The sequence below is a fragment of the Capsicum annuum genome, unplaced genomic scaffold (assembly GCF_002878395.1).
Source record: "Capsicum annuum cultivar UCD-10X-F1 unplaced genomic scaffold, UCD10Xv1.1 ctg4978, whole genome shotgun sequence".
Lineage (NCBI taxonomy): Eukaryota > Viridiplantae > Streptophyta > Magnoliopsida > Solanales > Solanaceae > Capsicum > Capsicum annuum.
The window spans coordinates 1-9,765 of NW_025857597.1; the positions used below are offsets into that span (position 1 = coordinate 1).

General features: G+C 41.7%; 1 pseudogene; it reads right to left on the reverse strand.

Annotated features, from left to right (window-relative positions):
* Positions 1–8: 8 nt before the first annotated feature.
* On the reverse strand, positions 9–9,465 carry LOC124892702 (annotated as a pseudogene).
* Positions 9,466–9,765: the final 300 nt, after the last annotated feature.

Sequence of the window (9,765 nt, forward strand, 5' to 3'; positions counted from 1 at the left end):
ATTGAAAGTCAGAAATCCGCCTGAAGAACAGGGAGATAAAATTGCAAATCAGGAGTCTGCCTGAAGAATATAGTGAGAAAATGTAAAGTTAGAAGCCCGCCTGAAGAACGGGGTGATGAAATTGCAAGTCAGGAGCCCGCCTGGAGAATAGGGTAATGAAATAGCAATTCAGGAGCTCGCCTGAAAAACAAGGTGATGAAACTACAGGTCAGGAGCCCACCTGAAGAGCAAGGAGATAAAATTGCAAGTCAGGAGCCCGCCTGAAGAACAGGGTGATGAAATGGCAAGTCAAGAGCCCGCCTGAAGAATAGGGTAATAAAATGGAAAGTCAGGATCCCGCCTGAATAACAGGGTGATGGAATAGCAAGTTAGGAGCCCGCCTAAAGAACAGGGTAATGGAATGGTAAGTCAAGAGCCCGCCTAAAGAACAGGGTGATGGAATAGCAAGTCAGGATCCCGCTTGAGGAACAGGGTGATAAAATTGTAATTCAGGAGCCCACCTAAAAAACAGGGTAATGAAATGGAAAGTCAGGAGCCCGCCTGAAGAATAGGGTAACTAAATTTCAAGTCAAGAGCCCGCTTGAAGAATAGGGTGATGAAATGGAAAGTTAGAAGCCAGCATGAAGAACAGGGTGATGAAATCGTAAGTCAGGAGCTCTCCTGAAGAATGGGGCTATGAAATTGCAAGTCAGGAGCCCGCCTTAAGAATAGGATGATGGAATTGAAAGTCAGGGGCCTACCTGAAGAATGAGGTGATGAAATTGCAAGTCAGAAGCCCGCATGAAGAATAGGGTGATGAAATTGAAAGTTAGGAGCCCGCCTGAAGAATAGGGTTATAAAATAGCAAGTTAGGAGCACACATGAAGAACAGAGTGATGAAATTGCAAGTCAGGATCTCGTCTGAAGAACATGGTGATGAAATGGAAAGTCAAGAGCCCGCCTGAAGAACAGGGTGATGAAATGGTATGTTAGAAGCCCGCCTGAAGAACAGGGTGATAAAATTGCAAGTCAGGAGCCCTCTTGAAGAATAGGGTGATGAAATAAAAAGTTAGGAGCCCACTTAAAGAATAGGGTGATGAAATTGCAAGTCGGAAGCCTGCCTGAAGTACAGGGTGATGAAATGGCAAGTCAGAAGCCCGCCTGAAGAAAAAGATAATGAAACTAAACGTCAGGAGCCCGCCTGAAGAATAGGGTGAGAAAATTGCAAGTTAGGAGCTCGCCTAAAGAACAGTGTGAAGAAATTGAAAGTCAAGGAACAAGGTTAATAGATTGAAAGTCAAGCAACAAAGTGAAGCAATTGAAAGTCAATAAAATGTAGAAATTACAAGTCGGGAGCCCACCCAAAGAACAAGATGATGAAATTGAAAATCAAAAGATTAAAAATAGCAAGACAGGAGCCCTCCTGAAGAACAGGGTGATGAAACTGAAATTCAAGCAACAAGGTGAAAAAATTATAAGTTAGGAGCCCGCCTGAAGAATAGGGTGAAGATTTTCAAATCCAGGTTCGAATTCAAAAGTACCATTAACAGAATATGATCAATTTTTGAGTTCATCTTCAACACCAGATTTTGTATGGAGAAAGAATTATTCTCAAGTTCAATCCAAAGAAGATTAGATCATTCATCACTTTTGAAAGCATTGAAGACTCAAGTTAAGAGTCAAGAGGAGCTACATAGATAGGATTTTTGTAATGTTAGTTATCTTTAACTTGTAATTTCCATTTTTGATGTAATAACAGAGCCGCAAACCGAAACCTCGACAAGACCTCACTCGACTCTCCAACTCGGTATAGTCCACTTCCTTTCCAACCCTTTGAGATACCTGTGACACAATTCCCTCATAATATGGGCAAGTAGGATGTCCAAAATCAAGAATTGGTCGCATTCCTTCCTTCTGTTTCCTCCCTTTGAATAATGGTCGGGTCAAAATTCAATCTCGTTGTCTACTTCTTTATCTGAAAATACTTTATGTTTACACCCAAAGAGGAGCATGATGTAGGCACATAATTTTGTCCCTCCCGAAAACCCAATTTATCTATTTTACCCTTGCCTTACCATGTACCCTACCCCCATGTGATGATCCTTTTACAAAAAGATAAAAATAACAAAATTCCTAACAAATTAACAACCCATCTAATCAAAATTAACCACCTCATCCTAATCCTATCCACTTCACACCTTACCCCATATACCCTTATACCCATGTCACCCCACCTCTTAAACCCCAACACGTTTTTCCTTACCAGATATGCATATACATACTCCTCGTTTTTGGGGGGATCACTAACAGAAAAGGAAATATATACATACACTCATAGAATATAGGGGAGGGGAGGAATATACAGACAGACCTCACATTCTCACATACAGTGAAGCAAAAAATGGTACATGCACACACACTAATATTCATTCACACACCCACTGTCACGACCCGATTTCTCGAGTTGTGATGGCGCCAACCTTATCCCACCAGTAGGCAAGCCAAACTATAGCCCAGAATGATAGGTAAAGGACTAATAAGCAGAGACAAAATAAAAGATCGCATATGAAAGTAACAACCACAATAATAAGTGAAACTAAGAAGAAAGCATATGTATTTTATTAAAATGAGAGGAGGAAAAAGGACCAACTATACAAATGAATCCCTCCCAAGACCTGATAAGGTCAGTACTAGAGCCACTACTAACAGGTACCCAGAGTACTAGACAAAAATCTAAAATGTACACAAGTAGTCTAGAGTGAAAAAGATTAACTAGAGCAGATAGAGGAGGATCAGCCTCGGACAACAGTAAGCTCACCCCGCTCTAAACAAGCACTGAAAGGTAGGAACCACGTCAACGCCGATTCCTAGTACCTGTATATGCATCAGGAAAAGATGCAGAAGTGTAGTCTGAGTATAAAAAACCATGGGTACTCAGTAGGCATCATCGATCGACTAAGCTTAATACAGAAAAGGTGTAACTACAATGCAAGGACGTAATCTGAGTTATTAGTAAATAACGATGGAAAGTTAAACAACTACCAAGCTATGCAACACCTGTAAAGGAATAAACTTGTGCGATACAAAAAAATAATAATGCAGTAATAATAATTAAATCAAACATAACCTAAATGAGCCCCCATAAGCCCACTAGGCACACTGAAGAAGACCATTAACCCAACCGTACCCCCATAAGCCGGTGGGACACACAAGTGATGAAAGTAAAAATAAATAATCAGATGCTGGACTCGAATCGAAACTCAGAGTAACCCCAACTATAATCAGATGCCGAACTCGAATCGGAGCTTATAGTAACAATAATAGTCAAATACTATACTCGAACCGGAACTCATAGTAACAATAATAGTCAATTGCCGGACTCCAACTGGAACCCATAGTAACATTAATAATCAGATGCCAGACTCGAACCAGAACTCATAGTAACAATAATAATCAGATGCCGGACTCGAATCGAAACTCTTAGTAACCATACCCAACGAAAATACATAACAATGTAAATGTCTAAATAATCATTCATTAATCTTAATTAAAAGGGATAAATTTAAAGTTTTTTTGCAATTTAATTTAACATCCTAAAATAATAGATTTTATATTATATTAAAAGAAAATTTTTCAAAAAAATTTACTAGAACAGGGACCTAATCTGGATAAATAAGACAGTTTATATGTATTAAAAATACGCATCTACAAGGATTCATCCAAAGCTAACATAATAGTTAACATTTTCAGTAAGTAAGCTCAACCTGAAAATAGGGTAAATCTAGCCTACCTGAACGCCAAAGCTATAGTATCTGTCTGCGAAACTTCCGAATAATGTCCCGCTAGAATCCGAATTTGAATAATCAACTAATAATTTAAGTGCTCAAATTGTGCAAAAATATTTTTGCACAAATCTTGGAACGTGCAGTATATGGCACTTGGTTGCCTTTTGTTAAAAGAAAAAAAAATATTTATTGAATAACACCACTGTCAATTATCCATGTGTCTATATATATACCAATATATGTATAAATAAAGGTAGATAAAAAAAACCTTTCCAAATGGCCAATGGACAAGTGTGCGGCTGCAGCTACAAAATGTTGTTGTCCACACTTCATCCCACGTGTATGGTTAAATTAATTTCTTTACATTGCATACATAATTGGGTATTGCATAAATTCATGGTAAAATAATTATCATATTTTAAATATATTATAATTAATAGAAAATTATTTCTAACAAATCCTCTATTATATAATAATAATATTTTAACATTTCTAAAATTACTATCTCCGCTTAAAATATTAATAAATCATAAAAGTCCATTATAAAGTGATATAAATATATCATCACTTAAAGAATTTTATCAATATCGAAAATATTCTATAAGGGTACTAAATTATATTCCTATCAAATGCCAAATTAAATTAAATAAACCACGAAATGTTTAGATAATACTAAAATTATATAAAAATACAGTAAAATGACCTTACAGGTCATTACAGCATCCACTACTAAATGGACTTTCGTTCGTGAAAGTAAAAGATGAATAAATACCCGAAGCCTCAAACAAATAGGGATACTGGGCGCGCATATCACGCTCGATCTCCCAAGTAGCCTCCTCAACTGGACGGTGACGCCACTGAACCTTAACTACTGGAATATCCCTGGAGCGTAACTGCCTGACATCCCTTGCCAAAATAGATGCTGGCTTCTCTACAAACATCAATCCCTCGTCCAACTGAACCGAGTGCTACCGAAGTACGCGTGACTCATCTGGGATATACTACCGCAACATAGATACGTGAAACACTGGGTGAATGGCTAAGAAGGCAGGTGGCAATGCCAACGCATAAGCTACCTCCCTAACTCTCTTTAGGATCTCAAAAGGTCTAATATATCTAGGGCTATGCTTACCCCTCCTCTCAAACCTCATCACACCCTTCATGGGTGATACTCGCAGGAAGACCCTATCACCAACTTTGAAACTCAATGGACGACGTTGCGATCAACATAACTCCTCTGTCTGCTCTAAGCTGCTCGTAGCCTATCCTGAATCACTCAAACCTGATCCAACGAATCACGAAGAAAATCTGTGCCACGAGGTCTAGCCTCAGAAGTCTCAAACTAACCAACAGGAGATCGACATCTCCTACCATACAATACCTTAAATGGGGCCATCTGAATATTCGAGTGAAAGCTGTTATTATAAGAAAACTCTGCCAAAGGTAGAAACTGGTCCCACTGACCTCCAAAATCTAACACACAAGTGCGGAGCATATCCTCTAGAACCTGGATAGTTCGCTCTAACTGCCCATCAGTCTGGGGATGAAAAGTTGTGCTAAGGTCAACCCAGATCCCCAACTCCTCCTGAAATGCCCTTCACAATCTAGAACTGAGAGCCTTAGTCGGAGATAATGGACATAGGGACCCCATGTAGGTGAACCACCTCCTGAATGTAAACACGAGCTAACCTCTCGGCATTGTAGAAAACTCGAACGGGGATAAAATGTGCAGACTTGGTCAATCGATCTATGATGACCCAAATGCTATCAAAATCACACGATGTACGAGGCAATCAACCTATGAAATCCATTGTAATTCGCTCCCATTTCCACTCGGGAATGGGTAGCTACTACAACAATCCACCAGGCCTCTGATGCTCGGACTTTACCTACTGACAACAAAGATATCGAGTCACATATCTCTTTGTATACTACTCCACTAGTAATGCTGCCTCAAATCTCTATACATTTTAGCTGTCCCGGGGTAAATAGAGTATTTGGAGCTATTAGCCTCATGGAGAATCAACTGGATCAAATCTCTAACTCTTGGAACCTAAATACGACCGTCAAACCTCAAGACACACTCAGAATCTAGGGTAGCCTGCTGAGACTCACCCCTCAACACCTGTTTTTAAAGGTTGCGAAGCCTATCATCCTCGAACTGATGACTCCGAATCTGCTCCAACAAGGTGGATCTGGCCTCAACACTAGCAATGATTCTCCGAGGGTCAGAAATATCCAAACGAACCATCATGTTAGCTAAGAACTGAATGTCCAAAGCCAACGGCTGTTGAGAAGCTAAAATGAAAGCTAAGCTACCCATACTTACTAACTTCCGACTCAAGGCATCCGCTACCACATTCGCCTTACCCGGATGGTAGAGAATAGAGATATCATAGTCTTTCAGCAACTCAATCCACCTGCGTTGTCTCAAATTAAGATCCTTCTGGGTCATAATATACTGAAGACTGCGGTGATCAGCAAATATCTCATAGCGGACCCCATACAAATAATGCCTCCAAATCCTAAGCACAAATACTACCACTGCCAACTCTAAGTCATGAGTGGGGTAGTTGAGATCATGCACCTTCAACTGCCTCGATGCACATGCAATAACATGGCCATGCTGCATCAGAACACACCCTAAACTGACACCAGATGCATCACAATAGATAGTAAAACCCTCGCATTCAATAGGAAGAGTCAGAATAGGAGCTGAAGTAAGAAAATCTTTGAGCTTCATAAAGTTTTCCTCACAACTCCCAGACCACTGAAATGTAATCTCCTTCCTGGTCAATCTAGTCATAGGGGCTGCAATAGAAGAAAAACCCTTAATGAACCGCCTATAGTAACCGACCAACCCAATAAAACTGCGAACCTCATAAGGTGACGTAGGCCTAGCCTAACTGTGAATAACCTCAATCTTGGCTGGGTCCACCATAATACCGTTCTTAGACACTACGTTCCCTAATAAAGCTATAAGCTCAAGACAAAACTCATATTTTGAGAACTTGGCATAAAACCCGTGGTTTCTCTAAGTGCGAAGTATAGTCCTCAAATGCTTCTCGTGCTCCTCCTTACTCCTCAAATATACCAGAACGTCATTAATAAATACTATTATGAAGGATTCCAATTATGGCCTGAACACGCAATTCATCAGACCCATAAAAGCTACTGGAGCATTGATCAACCCAAAAGTTATCACCAGGAATTCATAATGATCATAACGAGTCCTGAAGGTTGTCTTAGGGATGTCCACAACCCTAACTCTCAACTGATGGTAACCGGACCTTAAATCAATCTTGGAAAACACCACCGCACCTTGAAGCTAATCAAACAAATCATCGAGATGAGGCATATGATACTTATTCTTCACAGTAACCTTATTCATCTGCCTGTAGTCGATACACATACGCAAGGAGACATCTTTCTTCTTCACAAAAAAAAATGGAGCACCCCAAGGAGATACACTCGGTCTGATTAATCCCTTACCCAGAAGATCCTGAAGCTGACTATTCAGCTCCTTTAGGTCAGCAGGAGCCATACGATACAGAGCCATTGAAATAGGTCGGGTTTTGGGATCGAGGTCACTAATAAAATCTACATCACTCTCTAGAAGAAGGCCAGGTAGGTCGATCGAAAATACATCAGAAAACTCGTGAACAATAGGGACGGATTCAAGTGGGGGACTCTCAGCACTAACATCCCGAATATATGCAAGAAATTACTCACAACCGCTTGATATCAGTCTCTTAGCCTGGATGTATGAAATAATCCCCGTCGGTGCGTGGCTAACAGAACCCTGCCACACAACTAGGGGTATTCTAGGCAAAGATAAAGTAACGGTCTTAGCAAAACAATCCAAGACCGCATGGTAAGGAGACAACGAATCCATACCTAGAATCACATCAAAATCAATCATATCTAGTACAATAGTGTCAATATGAGTATCAAACTCCCAAATAGTGACCAAACAAAATCTATATACCCGATCCACTACTAAAGAGTCACCCACTAGGGTAGCCACACATAACGGCACAGATAAATACTCTGAACATAAACCCAGTCGCGATGCAAAATAAGTAGAAACATATGAAAAGGTGGACCTGGGATGAAACAAAGCAGAAGCTGGCTGATGGAACACAGAAATTGTACCTGTGATCACAGTATTCGAAGCCTCAGCCCCTGATCTACCTAGAATAGAATATAAATTACCCTGTCCACTACTAGACTGGGTACCTACTCGACTGCCTGCCCTTCCTCCCTATGGACTACCTCTAGAACCCTGGGAACCACATCCTCGACCCTGTACACCACCCCTACCTAACGACGGCACTGATCTGATCGGCTGTACAGCGAGAACTGGAGGCTCAATCATCCTACACTGAGGACACTTACGAGCGAAGTGACCAACAAATTTGCAGTCATAACATGCCTCGGGCACCCTGCTCTGACTAGAAGGTCTAGCAAATCTAGAATGACCACCCCTACTCTACGATCCTGACTGAACAACCCTCTGTGGCTGGCTATTACTCTGACCATTGGAGCTACAATAGATGGGCTAACCCCTGTCGGATATCTGAAGCGACGCCTGAACTGGCCGACTAGTCTGACCCTGATACTGAGAAGGCTGCTGATGAGGGTACCGACCGTAAAATCCTCAGCCTGAGGACTGTGAACCACTGTAACTACCCTGGTAGCATGGTCTCTTATCGCTGCTCCCTTGGGCCTCACGATCTATCTCCTCTATGGAATAAACATGCTCGGCTATCCTTGAAAAAGACTTCCCTAAAGTCACTAAACTCTGAGTAGCCTCATGGAGTGACAATCTCAATCCCCTAACAAAGCATCAAATTCGCTTGTACTCCATATCCAGAATCATAGTGGCATGTTGGGCTAAATCATGAAACCTTGCCTCATACTCTACTGCAGTTATAGAATCCTGCCTTAATGCGGTAAACTCATCCCGGAGATTCTCACGCATGCTACGAGGCATATATTTCCCCAAGAAAGCCTCGGAGAACTGAGTCCAAGTCACTGGTGGAGATCCAGTTGGCCTGGAATCAAGATAACCTCTCTATCACCTCCTCGCTGCTGTGTCGAAAAGATAAGAAACAAAGTCTACTCCTCACGCCTCAACCAACCCTAAATTCTGCAACCACTCCTCGCAACTGGATAGGAACTCATAAGCATCCTCTCCCGGGGTCCCGACAAACCTGGGTGGAGTTAATCTAAAAAATTGATCCAATGTCTTCTGCTCCTCTACAGACATAAGTGGCTGGGCTACTGTCGGCTGTGGGACTACTAGTGTTGGCGGAACCTCTACCCTAGGTGCTGCTGCAGCAGGCTGTGCCCCTAAATCTACACCACCCTATCCTACTGGCTGAGCTCCCACGACCGGTGGACCACCAACTAACCCCAATAACTGAACTAATGTATCCTGAATAACAGAAGTAGATATAAAGCCAGGTGGAGCCTGGGCTGCCCCCTGGCCCACCTGCTGATGTGGAGGAATACCTGGAGCTATCTCAATCCCCAAAGTTATAACAGGATCAGGTGCCAGATCTATGACCTGACCTGGAATAGGGTCTGCCGCTCCACCCTGCCCATGATATATGGGTCGACCTCGACCCCAAGATAGAACTCTAAAAGTGGATCCGTGGTCCGGACCCCCTGCTCTCGAACCTCGTGTCCTATCCATTTGCATAAAGAGTGAACCAATAAAAAGATTACAACCAACCCTTAATCAATGCATAAAATGGATCAAGAGAATGAGATTTTTTTTCTAAAAATGCTCTGTAGCCTCCCAAAGATAGGATACAGACGTCTCCGTACCGATCCGCAGGGCTCTACTAAACATCGGCTCTAGTACTAACAATAATAGTGTGACCTAAGATCTGATACCAACTTTTTACGACCCGATTTCTCAAGTCATGATGGCGCCTACCTTATCCCACCAGTAGGTAAGCCAAACCATAGCCTAGAATGATAGGTAATGGGC